The sequence below is a fragment of the Anguilla rostrata genome, chromosome 16, assembly GCF_018555375.3.
Source record: "Anguilla rostrata isolate EN2019 chromosome 16, ASM1855537v3, whole genome shotgun sequence".
Classification (NCBI taxonomy): domain Eukaryota; kingdom Metazoa; phylum Chordata; class Actinopteri; order Anguilliformes; family Anguillidae; genus Anguilla; species Anguilla rostrata.
The window spans coordinates 23,350,539-23,371,989 of record NC_057948.1 but is presented as its reverse complement, the minus strand read 5'-3'; the positions used below and the strand labels follow the sequence as shown (position 1 = coordinate 23,371,989).

Genomic DNA, 21,451 nt, shown 5'->3' with positions numbered 1-21,451 from the left:
GATCTTAAATCCATTTCTCTTGAAACCGTTCCAGGGCTGGATGGAGCACTGCGAGAGAGGAATTTTAAAGAAAATCTTGAAAACGCTACCAAGAGAACGTCCATATGGATGAACCATCACGCCACATTCGGCTTTCAAACTCGTCCTTTGTTTTTTGAAACCCTCCAGACTCCGATATAAAAACTGAACTGCATCATTTCCTGCTTCAGAACATTAAAAACAAAATCGTACTGTCCCAGCTAGATGTGCACTAACAATAACGCCTCCACCACCCTAGATACAATAAAATAAATACTGGTATTAAAAATAAAAACGAAACCTTCTGGGGTAAATGGCAGGGCAGTGACGCGTGGCTCGAAGCACCCATTCTGCAGGATTATGCGCATATAAACTGCATATTTATTTACGACTGACGCAAAATGGACGCGGTCCGCACACGGCTGATCAATGCCACGGGGCAGGAGAGCCGGTCTCACGGTCCTTGAGGCTAATTGTGGCCTGAGCCCACGAGGCCGATTGGCCATTAGCCTGGGCTTGAACATGGGAGTCATCAATAATACAAGCTTGGGAGACACTCCTGTTCACTAAACGACCACCGAGCGCCCTTTTGCTGGGGGTCATAATGGAATCGCTCAGTGCAACATAAGTGAATTATCAACATCAATAACTCCACAATGATGGCAGTGCACTTTGTTTTTTTTCCCCCCTCCTTTTGAATTCCAAGTGAAATACAAATGGTACACAAAGCACTGAAGTAATAGCTTGACTAATGCAATTGCTTAATGGTGCTGCCAAACTGTTCAGAGAAATTCAGCCTTGGCACATGCAGAAGAGCACCCAATGCAGGAATGCAAAAATAAGGGCACAGACAACAAGCGGCTGATTAGGCTACGCTAGACAAAAGACAGGAGTTTGAGAATCAGCTGCTTTCGCTATCCGCCAGTGTAGTGGACTTAAACGCAGTGTCCCGAGGGAACTGCACTGCACACTGAAACTGAAGTTAATCACTGCATGGCAGCCCTGCTACAGGGAGAGATAATCAGCTGGGGTCACTGTCTGTTTCTCTGAAAACCCTCATAGGCACCGTGTCTCCCTCACAGCCCCAAAAGGGAAGGAAAATCCCAGGTTTCTCATTCATTGTGTGTGTGTGTGTGTGTGTGTGTGTGTGTGTGTGTGTCTGTCTATCTGTGTATTTAATATATGAGCACAATCTATGGCCAGAGTACTTGAAAATGAGAGCGAACACGTGCACATGTAAGCACGCACGGTGCTACAAATGAAACAATCCAGTTGTTTACCCAGTTAAGAAGCGTGACTGAATGGAATTGATTAGCAAATCTGCCCAATCACAGCGCAGAATGCCTCTGAAAGGACAGCAACGTTGGGAAAAGCAGCTAAAACTATGCACAGTGCTGCCCGAACGGAAAGAGCGGGACCGTCGGAGACAGAACCCAGAGCCTCTCCACATGGAGGAGGAGGATTAGCGGAAGAGAGAGAGAGAGACCGCATCGGCACGTGAGCCTTACATAAGAGCGCCTCTTGATCACAAGAGACTCCTTCACTCCAGCTCATGCTTCCTTTCTTCCTTTCTTCCTTCCTTTCTTTCTCTCTTTCTCTCCTTAGTCCTTGCTTTCAGCTGCGCGGGCACGGGGCTTCCGCCCTGCCCCAGACCGGCGGGAATTCACAGAGCCGCGGGCGGCACGGCGCTCTCTCTCCGCCGATCGCTCTTCTCGCCGCGCTCGCTGTAACGGGAGGGCTACAACGCAATTAGCGTCAAGGCTCTCTCTTCATTTTACAGCGGGACGCTTTTCCCTGCAACATAAACAACCCACCACCCCCTGGAGGAAAAAAAAGACACACAGAAAACTAAATCCATCCTTTTCCTCTGTGAATTCATTCACTAATAATACGCTTGCGTGCTGCGGCCCCTTCCTAATGAGAGACTGCGTTAGGCCAGCCACGGTTACCCCAGGCCTCAAAATGAGCACCTGAGCGCAGCAGCAGGAGAGGAGCTCGTTCTTCTGGCCACTTTTCCCCTCATTCTGCATTGCTTAAGCAAACAGCACATTCTGTTCCCTTTTAATCTGTAAACACATGTAACACTGGCAGTGTTTATGTGTGTCTTTGTTTGTTTTTGTTAATTTGGCAAACCGTGAAATCCCTCTATCAGCATTGCTTTAAGCCGGACTGCAAATGCATGGGAAAAAGCCATGCAAAGTATGTAGCGTGCAATTTACAGTACAAAGTCACATGGCTATAAATTATGCAGGGTGCGCGGACATGGTGAGGGTCTCAAGACTGTCGAGTGTCTCAGCTGATAAAGTCACAAAACAGCGTTTCCCAATCCATGCCCTTCCCCATAAATCACAGCGTGTCTTCAGCCATCCTCCTAACCCGCAGTAGGATGTGCTTTATTAACCCTGTGACGTCTCAGGCCATTGTTACAGGTTCCTTTCCCTTCCATACAGAATGTGCGTGCGTAAGCTCCGAATGTATCGGATGAATCATTCAAAAGCAAGAGCTGTGCGACGTAAACACTGCTGTTTAACCCTTTCAGGTGTAAGATCACAAATATGTGATTAGAATGCTCTTAACTAAACATTCTGATGCTGATGTAACCATCACTACTGGTAATGAAACCAATGGAGAACACTGAACACTAGAACACTGACTTGTTCTAGTGACTTTCTGACTTAAAAAAAAAAAAAAAAAAAAGCATTCCAAAAGAACTGCTTCCCAAAGCATTAAGTTCATATGCATCTTTTGTTGCTGATGGGCTGTGCAACCAGCAACTACAGTCACATAAAAGAATTAACAAATGTGGTGACTGCAAATTAAGCTGCTTTTTCTCTTTTGGGAAAAGTCACTATAGAGGACATTAGGAAAATTCATGGTGGTGTTCTTGGTGTTCTGGGACTTTGGTACCATGTCTCAAACCTGCTCGCATTTCCCTTCTCGGTCCTTAATGTCTTCTTTCAAATTTCACTTTGGATGCAGCTTGAAATGTTTGGAGTTTTAAACTTTAATTCTCAAGCCTCCCTCCTCTATGCAAGTTGAACAAAAGGAAGAGAAAAAGAACAAAGGCAACATTCACATTTCAAACTGCAGGGACCAGAAATGAGTCTCACAGGGGAAAAAAACAAAAAACAGAAACAGACTGCCAGCTGAAAAAATCCTTCAAAAATGATCGGATCTGTCCTTTGAGTGGAACTGAGCCCGATTTCATTCCCGAGCCATCGGCACGGAGCGAGCAGAGCCCGTTGCTAGGATACTCCATAACAGAGCAGCGGATGTGCGGGGAAAAGAATGAATGCGCCGTGGAAACTGTGTGCCCACGGGTTACGCACGCTCACCGTGGCTGAATGGCCTTTCAGTTCCGATTCACCGGTACCCTAACAGCATTACGCCACCCCCGCCCCCCCCCCACAACACACACACAGGATGCTCTCTCTCAGGCACACAAAAAACTTGGGCGGATGGGTACACAAAAAGAACTGATAAAGCTTATCCTCCATAAATTAATCACAGAGTGTGTGGGCATCCATCACAGCGCTGCCGTTTCCCAGCCAGTGTCATCGCCTATTCATGCTCTTCCTGGAATGGCCGTTCAGCGGAGACAGGGGATATGATCAGCACAGACTGCAGGCGACTGTGTTCACATGACAAACACGCTCAGGTCAAGGTGATGAGCAGAGGCCAGCGATTAATCAGCAGGAAAGGAGAACCTGTTCCTTTAAACTATTTGGGTCATAGATGAACAGACAGTGATAGTCAAGCCAACGGCAACAAATGGGCGCCCATAGGTCCGTGTGTAGCTGTGAGCCCAACGCCAAGGTCACCTGTAGCCACATCCCAGTCACCAGCTTCGAATGCACACAGAGTGCAAATCCATTCATGTAATTTCTGTTATCAATGCAATAACTGCTTAAACAACAAAGAGAGCCACACTGTCTCACCAACACAGAACAGAAAAAAAGAGCAGCTCAAACCGGACATGCACCAGAGGCCCGGCACGTTTTCTGCCCTTAGCGCACGCAGCGACGGTCGGTTTCCTGGGAGATTAATTTGCGGCGGAGTCTCGAGTCTGCTCTGTTCCGTTCCTCTGCAGCAAATGATCACGCGCGAAACCCACTTGGCGTGACTTTTTGCGTAACAGTTGCCGATCCCGAAGCAGCTTCAAATTCACCTCAGATAATGCAGGGAGGGACCGCAGCCCTCTGGGTCCCATTCAGACTGAGGAAGCCTCACCATCGGCCTAACGTATGGAGGGATTAAGCCACAATACCGAGAGCTTTCTGTCAACATGTTAGCAGGTCTGGAGAAAGACCATTCATTACCAGCTCTGGCACATCACAGAGCACATAGCTTCTCCTGAGTTATTCCTCACACGGCTCACTGCTTTGGCAGTCCGTACAATGTAGTCATTTACCAGTTTATTCTTACCTTCCAAAAAATGGCAAAATGTTCTGTCTATCCATCTATTTATCCATCTATCAATCATACAGTACATTAAATTCAAAATGAAAGACTGAATATGAGGTTGAAGTGCAGACTGTCAGCTTTCATTTTCAGGTAACATCCACATGGGGTGACCTGTGTAGGAATCGCAGGCCTTTTTATACGTAGCATTATATTATAAATGCTTTTTTTTTTGGGTGGTTGAACATATCGCTCTGTTCCTACGTGCCCCAGCTCATAGACAGGTAGTACACAGCTGCAACAACAAAAGAGGAGGGGTTTGAGGGACTGCTGTGAGCATGCTCCCTAATGTCCTTCTGTCAGGGTCCAGGGTAGGCCAAGCAGGCAATAACAGAGCTCGAGGCTAACGTGATTAAAGTGGGAACACTGGACCCCCTGATGATCCTGGGGGAGACGTACCCCCCCCCCCACCATGTCCCAACCAGCTGTCCTGGAGCAAATATTTTCACAGTTTTAGGATGGCTTAATAAGATTGTTGTACTCAGAGGGATTAATGCCGGCTTACACGTTAGGTACACAAAGCCCCCTCACAAGCTCTCTTTCGGGGAATCCACCAATGTCCCTTTCCGGGAAGCTGCAGATTTGAAAAGGACAGGAAGCCCTGACCCTTACCCCCCCCCCCCCTCTCACCCACAGGAAATCTGACCCCAGCAATTGCAGTGATGAACCCATAAGCATGTCCTAGTTCATCAATATGCACAGGCTTAAGGTCCTTCACATGTCTTCAGGGCAGCAGGGGAAAATGAAACAACAGGTGATGCGGATGGACATGGACTGACAGTGACGGATTACTCATGGGCAGCTCTTATGCAGTCTGTTTCAGAGGCATGCACCATCCCAGCCATTTGAGATATCCATCATAGAGACAGAGAGACAGGGGCAGAGAGACAGGAGACACAGAGACAGAGTTACATTTTCAGGCACAAATAAATTTACGAAGCTGTTTGTCTTTCTGAATCCGACTGATCCCAGAACCACATGGAATCTGACACTGATATGTTTGATCAAAGTAAAAACCTGTGTGGATTCTGGCATTATACTGATCCAAGAACAGTGGGGATTCTGCTGTGACAGGCACTCCCGCTGTGCTGAACGCACAAAAAGCACCAGATGTTAAGATTCTAGACTGAATAAAGACACAAATATCACAATGTTCCCTTCCAGCCCCTTGGAATTTCTTTTTTGTCATTTTAAAAGCATGCCAAAGGACTGTGGATTAACTGCATTAACTGTTTATATTACACTGCAGGGTTTTCGGTTTCAGAGATAGGAGCACATTGGCTGATGTTATCTAGCAGTGCAATTTCATAACGATAAAGCAAACCGAAGGAGGAAATGGCTGAAATTGTTTCTTGAGCCAGCAGTCAAGAAACTCCCAAAATAAAGTGAAGGCATTCTGTGATATGCAGCAGACAATTTAATGGTGGCTAGAGACAGGGGTACAGAAACTCTGTGACCTGCGCTCCAAAACGCCAGAATCCTGCATCGCATTCCGTCATCAAAGAGCAAACACACAGGGGCCAGTTTAAACAGCTGCAGCCGCGGCAGACTGGAAACCAGGCCGGGGAGGACGCGCGTGTGCGGCTGACAAAGCCCTGATGAAAAACCAGGAGGCCACGAGCTGAACACAATGGTGATCCTCTGATATTTCTACACATCACCACAAATTTGGCGGTTAGATAAAAAGAATTAGACAGAAGCGATAACAAATGCAAGCCCAGTGCTTACTGAAATTTGTTACTGGTAATTAAAGGGCACAGCACTACAGCAATGAGACCCGAATGCATTCATTCGTTTAAAAAAAATAGTGATTTCATGAGGTAAACAAATTGTAGCCAAGCTTTTAAAATAAAAAAAAAAACAGCTCATAATAAAAACCCAAAGACAAGGATAGTGCTACGTGCTACTTTACTTTCACATAAAAAAATCTGTATTGACAGTGGAGAAGCAGTGACTACAATTCTGTTAATTAATTTCCCAGTCCAAGCTGAACTCTTAACAGCACAGTCTGAGCAATCCCACAGAGCTCTGCATTACCTTTCAAACATATTACCTTACAAGCTGCAGGCCTGAGGATACAGCATTAAAAATGCATCTAAATCAAGTGTCAAAACAGGTTTGAAACCCCCAAGAGGAGAGACCCAACGGCATATCAAATTACTTCCCCATCAATAAAACCATGGGAAAATCAGGTTTCATATTTCAGACTACATTTCAAAGAAATAATTTCCTGCACCTATGAGCCAACGGAATGATTTATCAATTTCATCAGCGCACAATGTGATTCCCACAACATTAGTCATGCAAAAAAAAGAATCAAGTGTTAAAAATAACAATGACCGCAGAACTCAAACACCTCCTAAAGTAGGTGGCGACTGTTGTTGTAACGGGGAGAGATTTATCGCTGGCGGAGGAGGACGCACTGTACAGGACGCGACGGCAAACTCCGGAGTGCCCTCACCCACACCCAGGCTCCTCCTGGGGCTCTGCTTCCTTCCCGAAAGTACAGGGTACACCCAGAGGGACTCCAGCGCCCCACAGAGCCCTCCTTTAAGGGCTTCTCTTTGTTAGTTCTGATAGCAGAAGAGCAGTCGCTAAGATCATGGTTTACAGTTGGGCTAGCGACGCCTAGGTGCTTGTGTTCCAACGGCACACACACAGCCTCCAGTGCAGATCCACTGACCTGGAATATTGGCTCTTCCACAGTTCACTTAGTTCATTCTCATTTAATAATATAAATGTAACAAATAAGAATAATAACAACAATAACAGCAATAATAATAATAATAATAATTATTATTATTATTATTATACCGTATATACACACCATCAGCACATAACACCAATAGGAACAGCCACCATTCCGACCTCTGGAGCAGTGGGGGTAACCGTGACGATGACACGATCGCGGGCGGACGACCCTCAGGCACGCGGGATTGATCAGCCTGCGTTATTGATAGCGCCAAATCTGAGCGCCATCTGCTGCGGATGAGAGAGGGTCACACGCTCCATCATACGGGATTGGCCCTGGGTTCGATGGAGCGGAACGCATACGTCTGCATGCTTTTATTGACTCCAGCTTATTAATGGCATCCGCAGGGCACGTCCTTCAATTCTGAGGCTGCATGGGTGGCAACGGAGTTTGAGCACGGCCATCTCACCCCGCACAGAGCTGAACACATCTAATAATACTAAAGATAAAAATTATGGATTGCATTTATGCAGTGTCCTTCATCTCATGATCCCATAGAGCTTTACAGTGAAGGGGGGGGGGCACTAACCTCAATGACCAACAAGCACCAACCCAGGAGATGCATGGCAGCCATTTTGTGCTCAAACAGTCCTCATACATCAGCTGAGCCTATCAAGGATATCAAGCCAATTACATTTTCAATAAAATTTAATTATAGTTTCGGAAGACATAAACTCTAATTAAATACAGGACACAAGAAAACTATTTCAGAAACCCCCCCATGTACCAGCTCCTTTGTGCTGCACCCCTCTTCCATCACAATGCTGAAACTCGGCCACCACTAACGGGGGTCGAAGAGAGACTGAGCCGGCCCACGCAGTCATGTGACCCACAGAGACCTGGTGCCTGTCACACCCTCTCACACAGCGCCTAGAGTAACGAGCCAGGCTTCCCAGAATGCCGAGGGAGAGCAGACAGCTGCGCTTACGCGACTCTGGCTGCGCATCGAAGCCCACACACGCTGGCCTTGGGGGGGGGGGTGCAGTGTTTACGCGGGTCGCGGGTCTTTATAAAAGCGCACTCTAAAGCAATTAAATGGCGTCAGTGAAGCGGTTGGTACAGTTCAGCAGAAGGCACAAACAGGCCCCCCTCCCCTCCCCCGCTCCATTTGTGGGGGCCCATTTGGAAGCATCGATCGTGGTGTCCAGTGACCGTCTGCATTTCTGGAGACGCCAGGATTACGCCCACTTACCAGATCAAAACAGCATTTAAAAAAGAAAGAACATATTCGAAGAAGAAAGAGAGCAGTGGAATCCATTCAGAATTACATTAGGTCTGAGCCCTGGACAGCAGGCAGCTACCGTTTCAGATAAAGAGTTAATGACTGTAAAAGACATGAACTCTATTGTTGCTAAAGAAGCTGTTCTCAAAGAAACTGAGTGAGTGACCTGAATTGTACACATAAAGTGTTCCCTCATAATCTGAACCTAATGCTCACACACACACACATACATACACACACACTTGCATATACTGAACATGTAAGCAAAATCACTGGACTATGCTGAAATTTACACAAGTGATTTTTCTACAAACCTTCATTCAGATCCCTACAGAAACAGCAAGACCCTTCTTTTTTGAGATGCAAAAGCCACCAAACCACGCAAGTGCTACATTTGCCTCCGAGTCACACAAGCTTGATTGGTCATTGCAACAGGTCAAAATGTAGTGTGATCGTTCACCGTAATGCTTGTGGTCAGGCAATCTATGTACATATATGGTCATTGCCGAGGTACACCCTTTCTGCTCTCTCCCAGGGTCTCGGGTAATGACCTCATTACCAGTGACTCACAATTTAGGAATAATTGGGTTCAGCCAGACTTCCTCTCTCCGACTCTCACAAAAAAAATGTTCCTTTGTGTCAAACGGATGGGGGAATACTGTTTTAGATCTGCATGCCTTCTCATCTTGTAACCGCCACATCCAATTTTATGGAGGCTTCACAAAGTGTGCCGTTTTTTAACGCCAAGAGCAAAGCAAGGGCTCCAAAAATCTCAAATTAAGACTCGGACAAGGAAAGGCGACGGACGTGCCAGCCCTGGTAACCTCAATTAGGCTTCAGTCCCTCCTAAAACAAACAAACAAGCTCACACTGCTGATAAGGGCACCATGCTAATCTAATGAGAAGAAACTGGCCAATAAAAACCAAAGTAAATACAGGCCAGAGGCTGAAAACTCCCTCCGCTTGTGTTTATGTAGAGAATTTAGCACCTATACTCATACTCCATGTAGCCTTTAAAACATGAAATATAAACTTGACTGTGAGTGTGGACTACAGGCTGGGGGGGGATAAGTCCTTGATGTCTGTCTGACTGCCCCCCCCCCCCCCCCAAAAAAAACTAATCAAGTTCCCACATTTTTTTCTCAGCCATTTTCCCACCCACTTCTCTTCCCCAAAGGGCCCGCGCAGAATTCCAGACCTCACATCGTGAACATTCCCCGTCCCAGCCTGTGACATCACAGCGTGTTCAGGTCATGGCCCATGTTTGCTTATAGAAGGCTGCTTTGCTTCAGAGCGGTTATGACCCAGGGCCTTTTCTCAAAACTGAGTGACATCTTTAATGGAACATTACCCATGAGACTTTGCCAAACAATTTTTTATATACATACAAAGTAAAAATAATTTTATTGCAACCGCATTTAAAATATTTCTTGTTCAGCACAAATAAACAGAGTCATCAGGTGCTTGTCATGCCAATGAAAGCAGCCATTTATGTCAGGCTTTGAATGCTAGCAAGTGAAAATCTATAAGTACACAAGTCCACCTGCTTAAAAAAGGCACCCTTCATCAAATCTGTGCCACACCACACATCTAGCTGCTTCACCAGAATTTTGATCAAGTATAAATGCGGAGGTGCGGACAAGCAAACACCTCTCTTCTGTCAAGCACAGCACACCCCTGACACCCCCGCCCCCCGCCCGTCTACACTCCCGGACTCACCTGTGGCAGGTCAGGCAGGTGTCCTGAAGAAAGCGCTGCTTCCCTCCCCGTTCCCTCTCACGCTGGACGCCGGGCGGCGTGAGCTCAAACGCCCATCTGACAGTCCGCAGTGCAAACACCGGCCCCTGCGGGAAAACAAGCACGGGGAGGTCAGGTGGGCGGGTGGGCGGGGCCGGAGGGGCCAGCCGGTTCCCGGCCGCTGCCAGATTCCTGCACAGCCGGGGCTGGCGCAGAGTGGCGTCTAAGTGAGGTTTGGCACGGAGGGAGCTGCCAGCCTCCCGAGGGCCGCGCTGCTCAAACATGTAATGTAAACACATAAATAACCTGCCCAGACCCACGGCTCGGCTCCTTCTGCGCGCTTCTCGCTGGGCCTGTGCGGTGAGAAAACGCATCCCGCAAATACTCAGACGCTCACGCCGCAAATGGATTTCAGCGATGCGGATTTCAGCGATGCAGATTCCAGTGACAGGGATGCTAGCGATATCTATTCTAGTGATGTGAATTCTAGTGATGCAGATTTGCACTATTCGCGGTGGTGCAGGGAGGGGTACGTTTCCTGGCAGTATGTGAGAGAATGAGAGCCAATCAACAGTTTTTTTTCCACCTCTCCTTCTCCCCTGAGATGCAGGATTCTGGCAACACAAAACTTCACCACTCAACTCCGATTAGCCTTTTGCGAACGTATCGCTCTGCTAATTTGCCAATCGGTCATACCGCAGGCAAATCCCCTGCCATTGGGCTGCAAATTCGACGTTGGCGATTTCAGTCACTAACTGTAAATTAATGTCGGTGTTGGACCTGGCTGTGAAAAATGATTAAAGTTACAACGCAGCGGTTCTTTTTTTTTTGGAACAAAGCACCGGCATGCTGTGAAATTGTACTTTTTTGGTAGCAGGCCTGAGAGAGGGGCCTCGCTTGCCAAAGCCGCTTTCCAATTATGGCATTGTTGAATCACTCGTTTTTCATCGGAGTACTCTGGAGAACTGTGACTCATCGCCGGCAGGGTCACTTGCCGCCATGACCTCAGCTCTGTCTGTTTCAGCAGGCCTGGTATCCTGAGCTCACCCTCAGCATGGAGCCCGTCGCACAGACAGCACTATATAAGGCCTCACCTCCATGCAGGCGCGGAGGGGAGGGGCCGTGGAGATGTGGCTAAGGGAGAAGAGAAGGGCCAGGGCCTGAATGGTGTTTACACACAGTCCATTAGTCTGTTTTTTCCTAAACTTCCCTTGTCCCTCTAAATCCAAAACCCAACAATTGTGTTTACCATGTTCCGCGGGCATTGGCAGGAGGTGCGGTGATATCAGCGGTGAGTGAGTGTTGGGGGGGGGGGGGAAACTGTCCCCACTGCGGCGTACCCCTCTCCCCCTTTCCCTCACCCAAAACGCCACCTAACCTGGTCAAGGCTTCACCCCTCTAGCCAGGACACCCACCTGACCAGGAGGCGCTGGAAGACGGGAGCTGGAACACGCAGATTTCTACGCGCACAGAGCGCGCTCAGTGAGGAAAATGCTACGCCGTCTGCACACGCACATTAATCAGAAACAGCAAGGGAGCACGCATCCTCCTCTCCATTTTTTCCATCTCAAGTCATCCAGCGCCATAGAGGAGGAGAGCATGAAGAACTGAGGGAGGGAGAGGAAAGGGAAACAGAAATAAATGGCGGTTCCTGGTCGTCTGAATCGATCATTCACTGCACAGGAAGGAATATAAATGCTGTGCGTTTGGCTGCCCTGATGAGTGCAGTCTCCTCCAACTGCCATCTTCAGGATAGACACCAAGGGTATCAGTGCCAGTCTAATTAATACTCATCAGAATCCCTCCCCACTCCTCAACAGAAAATACCTCGCTCCCTCCCTCTCTCTTCCTCTCCCACACCCTCTTCCTCTCCCGTCCCCTCCCTCTCTCTTTGTTTTCCTCTCCCTCTCACACTCCTGCACCTTGTGCCCCCTCAGTCTCTCGCTCTTCCTCTCCCACACCCTCTTCCTCTCTTCCTCTCCCTTTCTCTTTTTTTTCCTCTCTCCGTCTCCTGCACCCTGTCCCCCACTGTCTCTCACTCCCTCTCTCGCACTTCCTCTCCCGCTCCCTTTTCCTCTCTTCCCCTCTTTCTTTCTTTGTTTTCTTCTCTTTCTCCTGCTCATGCCCCCCCCCACCTCTAATCACTATTCACACACAAGAGGCTAGGAATCTGACACATTGCTGATCATTCACAGATTTTTGCTGTCTGACAGAGTGAGTGAACAAACATCTCCTCCCAGTCATCCCGTAAACAAAAAACTGAGGTTCAAACATGGCTCCAGGTGTAAAAACATGGGGTTAAATTATTCAAATCTTCAGCCTTAGGAACCATATTCTTTATGAATACTGAACCCATAGATACGTGCTTCCCCCAATGTGAAGGAATATTATTCAGACCGCCTGAAGCATTCTCTCAGCCCCTTTAAAACCCTGGTACTGGAAGAACAAAATTACTTATCCCCAATTCTGAATTTAAACTGGTGGAAAGATTAGTTTAAAACTTGCCTTTTAAAGCTTGCAGCTCATTAGCTGGTAGAAGTTCCTTTTCCCACACTGTAGAAACTGCAGTCAGTCTCTTTGTTGTCCTTGGGCACCAGGGCTTTGATCATGTGCCCGGTCAGAGAGCGATGGCTCCATTCCCAATCAACCTCAAATGTGCCGACTCAGCAACAGAGAAAATCACCCAACTGACCCAGAATCTGCATCACGCATGCTCCCCACATCTCAGGGCAGAGAGGCTGCTGGGAGATTAGGAAATCATCCCTAGAGCGTCAGGCAAGTGGAAGTGTACAGCAAACCATTTAAATTCCCATCTGAAATCTGACCACTTAAGGTTCTGCATTAGCATAAAATGGGATTATCAGTGTTGGATTACACACTGCCCCAAAACATCCAAGCAAGCATCTAGCTGAAATCCACACAGCCTTTCCAGCATACTAGGGATATCTTGAGGCTCTTTGTGTAAAGCAAGGCTGCCCAACCCTGCTCCTGGAGATCATTGTCCAGTAGATTTTTGGTACCCTAATTTGGTACACCTGATTCTACTAATTAGCAGCATCAGTGATCTCTAGCTGTTGAATGAGGTTTTCTTTGTCCGGGTTTGAGTGAAAACCTACAGGATGGTAGATCTCCAGGAGCAGGGCTGGGCAGGCCAGGCATCGAGAGGCTAAACAGCCCAGCTGCAGCTCTCTGTGGGTAGTAAAGCTTCCACACATGCTGTGAATATAACAGAGGCACTTCCGTGGGGAGTAATGCAGCAGTTTACATTAGCCCTGTACGGGTGCAGTGGGAGAGTAGGCATGGATCTTGATGGATTGGACCACCCCTTAACAAAAGCCTGAGCAGCAATTTACTTCCTGCTGAATTCCACTCATAAATGCTCCACAAATGGTCTGGTAGAGTTTTCTAGAAAGCCAGACTGCTGCATTATGGGACACAGAGCACAGTCCGCGCCCCAGTGTGACAGGAAGCAGCCCATTTTCCCCTGAGTGCTACATTTTGCCGAGGGGGCAACTCAGGATGAATAGAAACCACGCGCTTGATCTGAGAGTGGGTGGGGGGAATCTTATCCGCTGTGAAAACCTAAGCTCCCGCTTGGGAGAATAAAAGCGTTGTCTCGCAGAACCGTCTCGATTACAGAGTCTGGCCCTGTCGGCCGCCATTGGGAGAGCACCAATCACAGCGCATCTATGTGGCTGGCCCGCTTCGAGGTTAGCGGTCGCCGCTGGACCCGGTCATGGCCTGCAGACACAGCTCTGGGATGTGGCTGGCGGCCAGTCCTATTTTCTGCGGGAGTGGAAGCACGTCCCCCAGTCATACAGCGCCTTCCCTGTGTGCCGTCTACAGGCCTGACCTTAACAAGGCCTGACAACTTCAAGGCTTCAGCCATTCCACCAGTTCTGCTTTGTCTCGGTGTGCAGAAAAAAGTAATGAAAACAGAAATGTGCATTGTTTAGATAAGGGGAAGAATGTTGTTGAATGTCATCAGTTAACATTGACAAGATAATTTTTAAATCAGGGCACTATTTGGCCTCCCAAGCAGTCCAATTGGTCAAGGTGCTCAATTTGAACTTGCACTTAAAATAAGGGCTCTGGGAAGATCTCCATTGCCCTAAACTGTGTGGAAGTTTTAAGTACGAAGATTGGGGACAATTTCATTTTAATTCAGCTGGCCAGCTAACTAACTGAATTAATTAATGCCAGTTCATTTTCTGAGGGAAATTAAACGGACTCCCCCAAACCAGTGGAAAATGGGGGGGGGGGGGTCTACTTCTTTGTGATCGACTTCAACATATTTTACACGCGACTGCCACGTTTCAGGGAGTACCCCAACCCAAACCCACCCCTGGGGCTTCCTCTCTGTCACAAACCCTGTTAAGCACTGCAGGTCTCTATTTAAACAACATAAAATAAAATCAATAGTTTATAACCCATCTGGTAACCTATAAAAATGAATATTTCTATACGAAATACAGATGTGATGCAAACTTGCCAGCGCTCTGAGGTACACTAAAAACCAAACTGAAATAGCTGTGTCAATAGTAGTTCAGCAGATTTCAATTTTTTTTTATAAGTTCACAAACAAAATGCCGTTACGCACAGTTGAAAAACCAGGTGGGCTGTGAAATGTCTTCTTCCTGGAAGGCCCCTTTTTTAAGGACAAATGGTTACACACTCTGCTGCTGTCATTTAAAAGCCCAGCTCACCTTTATGAGGTCAGGCCCAGAAGGGCCTGGAAAGTCCCGCTGCGGCTATCTGCAGCTCGGCCTGAGACGGCCCGTCTGCCAGTAAACTTGGCACGGAGCGACCCGCGGCCATCCAATACAAACAGCTCTAACACCGTTTCCATAACAGCGCTGACACATTGTCTCATTTTGCGATCAGGCCAGCGCACCATTCGTGAGGAGCCATTACTCACAGTGAGAGCGCGCGTCCTGAGGATGGGTGGGAGAGATCGGGGAGGGGTGGGGAAAGCAAGAAGGGGTAACACTTCCCTCTTGCATGCAGAGGAAGTGACACACAGCTGGCTTGCATTCGTCATGATTTTTTCCCCCTTTCAAATCTGTAAGGAATACGCGACTGACCTGTGCCAAAGTCTGACGGGGCGGGGGGGGGGGGCATCACAAGCACACAACATGACTGACTATATTTAAAGATAATTATTTTACCAGGCAGCAGAGCTGTTGAGGGGGCAGGGATGCTGGAGGGGGTGGGGGGTTCTCTCTCTGCATGTGTTGCCCTGACACCCCATCCAAAGAAAAGGGTTCAATATTGTCTTCCGTCATCCATATTTGCTCCATGGCAGCAGCATACAGGTAGGGGTGATCGCGGTTGACCCCCATCCTGTGGATAAGCAACGCTGGTCACGGTCCGATGAGCTTGCCGGCTCGCCATTACTAGTGCCACTAGCTTGGGCTGTCCTTCCATCTTAGAGGAATGGGAGACTGAAAATTTGTGCAGTGCATGAACTAGAAAGAGCTTTTAATCTCACCATACTATTAGCTAACCAACCGGGCTGGACATTATAAGCAGAACACAGCTCCAGGCAGCACTGGGACAGGGGGCCTAAGGCACCCAGACCAACAGAGCACCAAAGTATTTGGGAGGAAATAATGCTGAGAAGTATCAGTCACCCGATGCTGCCCTATCAGGAGTATTTGCAGTATGAAGGAGAGGAGTGCGAGGGTCTCTGCTGGAAAGCCCGGGGAACCCCTCCCTCCCTTAGTGGCAGAGTAATCTAACCCAGACAGAACACAGACCACAAGTCTGAACTGTAAAGGAACATGCCTTAGGGAGTCGACAGACGGAACAGCACCGAGATCATCTGCGTCAAAAAAACAAACAAAAAAACAGGCTTATCACAAACTCTGCTGCCCCCTATGCCCACCCCACAAACCCATGTGACCGAGCCAATCCTACAGTACAATGCCGCACAACTTTGGCATGGTAATATCACAGGCACAGCAACTGCTGTTTAAGGAATTGCTTAAAAACATGTACTTTCAGAAGGAAACCTTTTGGATCGGTTCCATTTTTTTTTCCAGAGAAAAGCATTAATGCTCACTTCTTTTAGTGCCAGATAACCACAATGAAGGCTGAGGATAAAAGATGCTCCTCATGCCTTGAGTCTATTAACTTGAAGGCAATTAGGCTGTAAGTAAGACATCCAAAGTAATTGAGCTGTCATCAGAAGGGATTCCTGCAGCCTCAGATCTGGGAAATAGCCATTTTCACACATTAAAAGGCAATAAACACAATGGCTATTCTATTTTATTTGATTATTTTTGTTGGTTCTCGCTTTACCTGCTCACTAAGCCACAAGACTCCAGCAGGGTTAAAACATGATTTCCCTCTTCGGTACAGTTATTTCAGCTTTTGCCATAATGGGAGAGTGAGGCTTCAAGAACACCATGGGTTCTCTGTGAGAGGGTGGCGTGGCTTTAAAACACCCCCCACTATTTTTAACCCTTTGAAGAGTAGGCTTTTTTTGGAATGTTTTTTCAACAAGTCAGTGTTCTAGAACTCTACTGCTTTCAACAACCAGTACTGATTGTTACATCAGCATTGGAATGTTCAGGTAAGAACATTCTAATCACATGTGTGATTTTACACCTTAAAGGGTTAAGACTTTATGCAAATTCCCATTTTTTTTAAGCAGCAGCCTCAAAAAAATTCCTAGTACGTGCGCCGAGTGACAACCTGAGCATATCTCCGCCATTAGACCCTTGTATACAGGGCTAATGTCGTGTGGCAAATTCTGCTCATTTTTGTTCCAAATATAGAAAATCAAATCCAGTCACATGCCCTGGAGGGAACTGAGGCTGCACTCCAAAAGAGAAACAAAAAAAAGAGGAGCACAATCTCAAGACAACACTCGCAGGACTTTTTCAGAAAAACACGGGCGAAGGCAGAGAGACCGCAGAGCTCGTGCAGGCTGCTAAAGCACCACTAGGGCTGGAGGAACGAGGCTTTGAAGCGTAGGACTGAAACCGGACGCTGCCGGTATGCTGAAGCAATCGAGCCTTCAGAGGAACACTGGCTCCTCTCCATCTGCTGCAGCGTCAAACGTGCCCCCACGGACGCGTGCGGAGACGGGCAAGGGCTTCACAACACGGGAGGCTACACGGCCTCCTGCAGGCCGGCCACACCTTGCCAAGCCAAATAAGGAAACCCTCGCTGACAGGGTGTTATTTCTGCTTCCATAAAATGGAACCTGTTAAAGTGCCAGGATCCCAGGTAGCATTATGAGCTAAAAATAAAAGGAAACAAATTTCCTGGTGCACACATTCTGCCTGGGCCTGTTGAGTCTGTTGAATCAGCAAAGCCCCGATCGGCTGTTCATCTGGCACAGTTCCACTGCATATGCTGTACATGTGAGTAATTCCCAACACACTGTTCCGTATGCCTTATCATCGGACAGCTGAACACCTGTTTGGGAGAGGATGCCTTTTTGATGGATTGACCTCTAAATCAGCACAACGCTGTTGTTAGGGATCCAGAGTGGCCTTCTATTCAGGATGTGGGCGCTCAGAATTTTAGGCATGTCCAATGAACAAGGCAGAACCCGGGACCCTGCAGAGGAAGGAGGGATGAGGGTGGAGAGATGCCATCAAAAATCAAACCATTCCTCTTTCTGCTGGTTTGTGAGCAGGCTGAAGTGTCTGTTTGTGAGTGTATACCTGTGTGTGTGTGTGTGTGTGTTTATCTTTGTGAATGTACATCTGTGTGTGCGTGTCTTGGTGTGGGCGTTAATGTGGCACGTGACCGCAACTACATAAAAAGACCAGACACTATTGTAGGGAGTCCAAAATGCCCAAAATATCTGCTCCAAAAAACCTCACCTGTCAGCAGAAACCGCCACAGTGGACAACTGGTCTGCTACAGGCAATATTCCATGGAATGGGTATAGTTTTCTACCAGATAATATATAATGTGCAATTCTAATATGTCTGGTTTTAAATTTATTTGTACGTGTCCGATTCGTGGTTCCAAATCTGCCAGCAGTTTCTAATAAATTTGCATGTCTGTCATTTGGTCGGGATACTCGAAGGAGAGTGGCCAAGGTTCAAGACAGAGGAGGAGACTTCTTTGAGCGCAGCATGATGATCCATCACTCTATACAAATAAGATCAACTAGGTGTGTGTGTGTGTGGTTACTGTTTTCGCCGAATGTAGCCTACTCGTTTTTTGTGTGGGGATGCAGGGGTAGGTAGTCTTGTTTGCTTAACGATGGCAAGCAGCTGAAACTGTTCAAAGCCAGCATCTCAGAATTGAGGCAGAGCTCAGGATTTACAAAAAAAATAATAAAATCAAATAAATAAATAGAAAAGAAAAGGAGTAATAATGATCACACGTGATGGGAGTGGAGCTTCAGATCTTCGGGGTTCAAAGAGCTGTGGAGGAACCTACAGACGAGCAGAATGCCTGCAGAGGCACAGGAGCCGATAGCAGCCCCGCGATAGCAGAATATTAAAGAGCGCTGCCAGCTCTGTTTGATCACTGACTGCACAAGCGGACTGCTGAAAGAAACTCTGTCAGGCATCAGCTGCTCCTGAAGACGGGGCAAGGTGGGGGGGGTTCCTGCAGCCTTTCATTTATTCACCCCCCTACCCTGGTGGAAAGAGGCCTCTCCTCATAACCTGCCCTGGTCCCGTATCAGTGTCCGCCCCCCCCCCCCCCAAGACTCATATTGGTCTCATTTTGAACTCCTACGTCCACCCACTGCTGTGACCATGCCAACTCAGATTCCCTGCCAACAGCTAACCACTGACATCCACCGCCCCCCCCTTCAACCCGCTACCCCCAACCCCCACCCGCTTCGCTGAATGACCGTCAGCCCAGCCTCTCTAAAAGGGGCTTCGGCTGCTGGACTATGGCGGCTGGTGCTAAGCCACCCTCACACTGGGACATCATATTTGCATCTTAGTGTGTGAGCCGTGGTGAGTGAAGAGATGGATGCCTCATATAGGCCCCTTTCAAATGCTACGTGTGCTTCCTGCTCTAGGGTCACACCGCCAAAGGTGTTGATTACAGCTCTGGGGTCACCCCAAAAACCCCAGCATTTTGGCCTGCCTTGTCTCCGGAACCTCAAAGTCCCCAGAGGTCGAAGTTCACCTGCGATGGATCACTTTTATACAGCTGTGATTTTTCCGTCTGTGCCGCAATCTTGTTTGGTAAGTTTTGCTTCATTCTGGGCTGGGTCCAAAAGTTAGTCCAAGTGACCGCATGGCCAGGAGACAAAACAGAGTTGGGGTCAGTGTCTATTTATAATTTCTTTTGTTTTTCAAAACCACGTGGTTTAAAAGTGGAATTTGAATTTATGCTTGGTGAAACCATTGTGAAACTCACTGGTGCCGATTTATGGCTGGCGGTCTCTTCGCTGTGCAGCCGAGCCAAAACCTTCATCGGGATTTACATATACTTGGAGTACAACACACTGGGCAAAGAGCTGCCAAGAAGCTGTCAATCAAGCAACTGCAGGCAGGGCTGAGCAGGAAGGGAATCATAAATCATCACAGTAATTGAAAATGACTCTGCTCAAAAATCCATATTCTGAACCCTACCCAGGGATGGATCTGGAATGAGAGACATTGACTGCTACTGTTCCAGAATTCACAGAAAATTCCATTAATCAATCAGCTGGAGAGAGAAACAAAGAGATATTTTTAAACCCCCTTAATTGGGAAATTTTATGTGATCTCATAAAAACATCTAAATAAATAACCCCCCCCACTCACAGACAATAAAACCACCAGTAAGAGAGTGAGACAGAGAAATGTCTTCTCCAGCACAGTTTAAGACCAGTGCACGTTACACCCGTCACTCAGAGAATAAAAACAGCCTGCTCCCTCCCAATGCTCCAGTCAGCTCCCCTGCCAAACAACCACACAAGACATGACGCCACCGTTATAAATACATACATGCAATAATCATTAAAATATGTGCACAGCTGAGGTATGACTGTCATTACGAGTACAGCTGACCTCCACTCTGGAAAGAGGGACGGAGAGAGAGGGAGGGAGAGTGAGAGAGCGACTACTGGAATTAATCAGAAATCTGATTTTTATGAAATAGTCAGAGGTAAGGAATCCCTCCTTTTCCTCAAACCTGCCCTTCATTCCCCAGGAACAGCGGGGGCCCCTGTGACCCACACAGGAACCGCAGGACCAGCGGTATTTTCTGTGGAGGAGTGGAGATGAGATGCTGATGAGGAGTATGAATTAGACTGCCATGGATACCCTCGGTCAGAGACTGCAGTCAAACAACCCGTCAACTGAGACAGGCAGTCTGGAGTTACAGCTGGTGGGTGGTTATATGGCAGAGGGGGGACTTAGGGGAAATAACAACAGTTCAAAAGCATTTCCTTTCGAAAAAAAAAAAAAAGTTCTTATGTCATCACATTTTATACGGAAGAAGGAAACGAGGCTTGCAGCTTAAAAGTTTAGAAGTGTGTAGGTCACTCTGGATAACAGTATCTGCTAAATTGATGTTATGTTGATTGGCTCTTGTGGAATTCTTCTAGGGAACAAAAAAGAGGCAGGAGTAGGTAAGTACATAAGAAAAACCTTGTCTTTGCACCATGGAGGTCTAAATTACGGGCGGCTCAATAAGATGGTTCTTTGGGGGGGGGGGGGGGGGGGTCCACAGCACTGGGGGGGTTATCTGTGTGGAATGTTGTGGCCTGCCCCCAGTCTGTAAACGCACCCCTGTGAGTGGGTGCTCAAGATCGGCAGGAGATACCATTCAAGCGCGTCGGGGAGGCCACCCCCCCTATCGGACCATCGCATACCCGGCACGCAGTGTCACGTTCAATTTCACACAGGCTCCGAAAGAACAAGGAATGGCAGAAACTTTAACTGTTTGTGATTTTTTTTTCACTCAAAATAAAAGGATATATTTTTAGTGCTAGCGCTATGGAGGGGTTAGGAGCTGTGGATGTGATGGAGAGCAGCCCTGGCCCTGGCACACTGCTGCAAACCCCACTGCCAGGACACAGGTCCTCACTGCTGTAAACACCACTGCCAGGACACAGGTCCTCACTGCTGTAAACACCACTGCCAGGACACAGGTCCTCACTGCTGTAAACACCACTGCCAGGACACAGGTCCTCACTGCTGTAAACACCACTGCCAGGACACAGGTCCTCACTGCTGCAATCCCCACTGCCAGGACACAGGTCCTCACTGCTGTAAACACCACTGCCAGGACACAGGTCCTCACTGCTGTAAACACCACTGCCAGGACACAGGTCCTCACTGCTG

General features: G+C 47.8%; 1 protein-coding gene across 2 annotated transcripts in view; it reads right to left on the bottom strand.

Annotated features, from left to right (window-relative positions):
* Positions 1-21,451, bottom strand: part of peak1 (pseudopodium-enriched atypical kinase 1) — a 117,067-nt gene that overhangs the window by 83,642 nt on the left and 11,974 nt on the right. The window contains exon 2 of one of the 2 annotated variants that reach the window (XM_064313936.1): positions 10,173-10,297. The exons of the other annotated variant lie outside the window; for it this stretch is intronic. The gene's annotated coding sequence lies outside the window, so the exon portion shown is untranslated. The remainder of the gene's footprint in view (positions 1-10,172; positions 10,298-21,451) is intronic. 2 annotated transcript variants of the gene reach the window in all.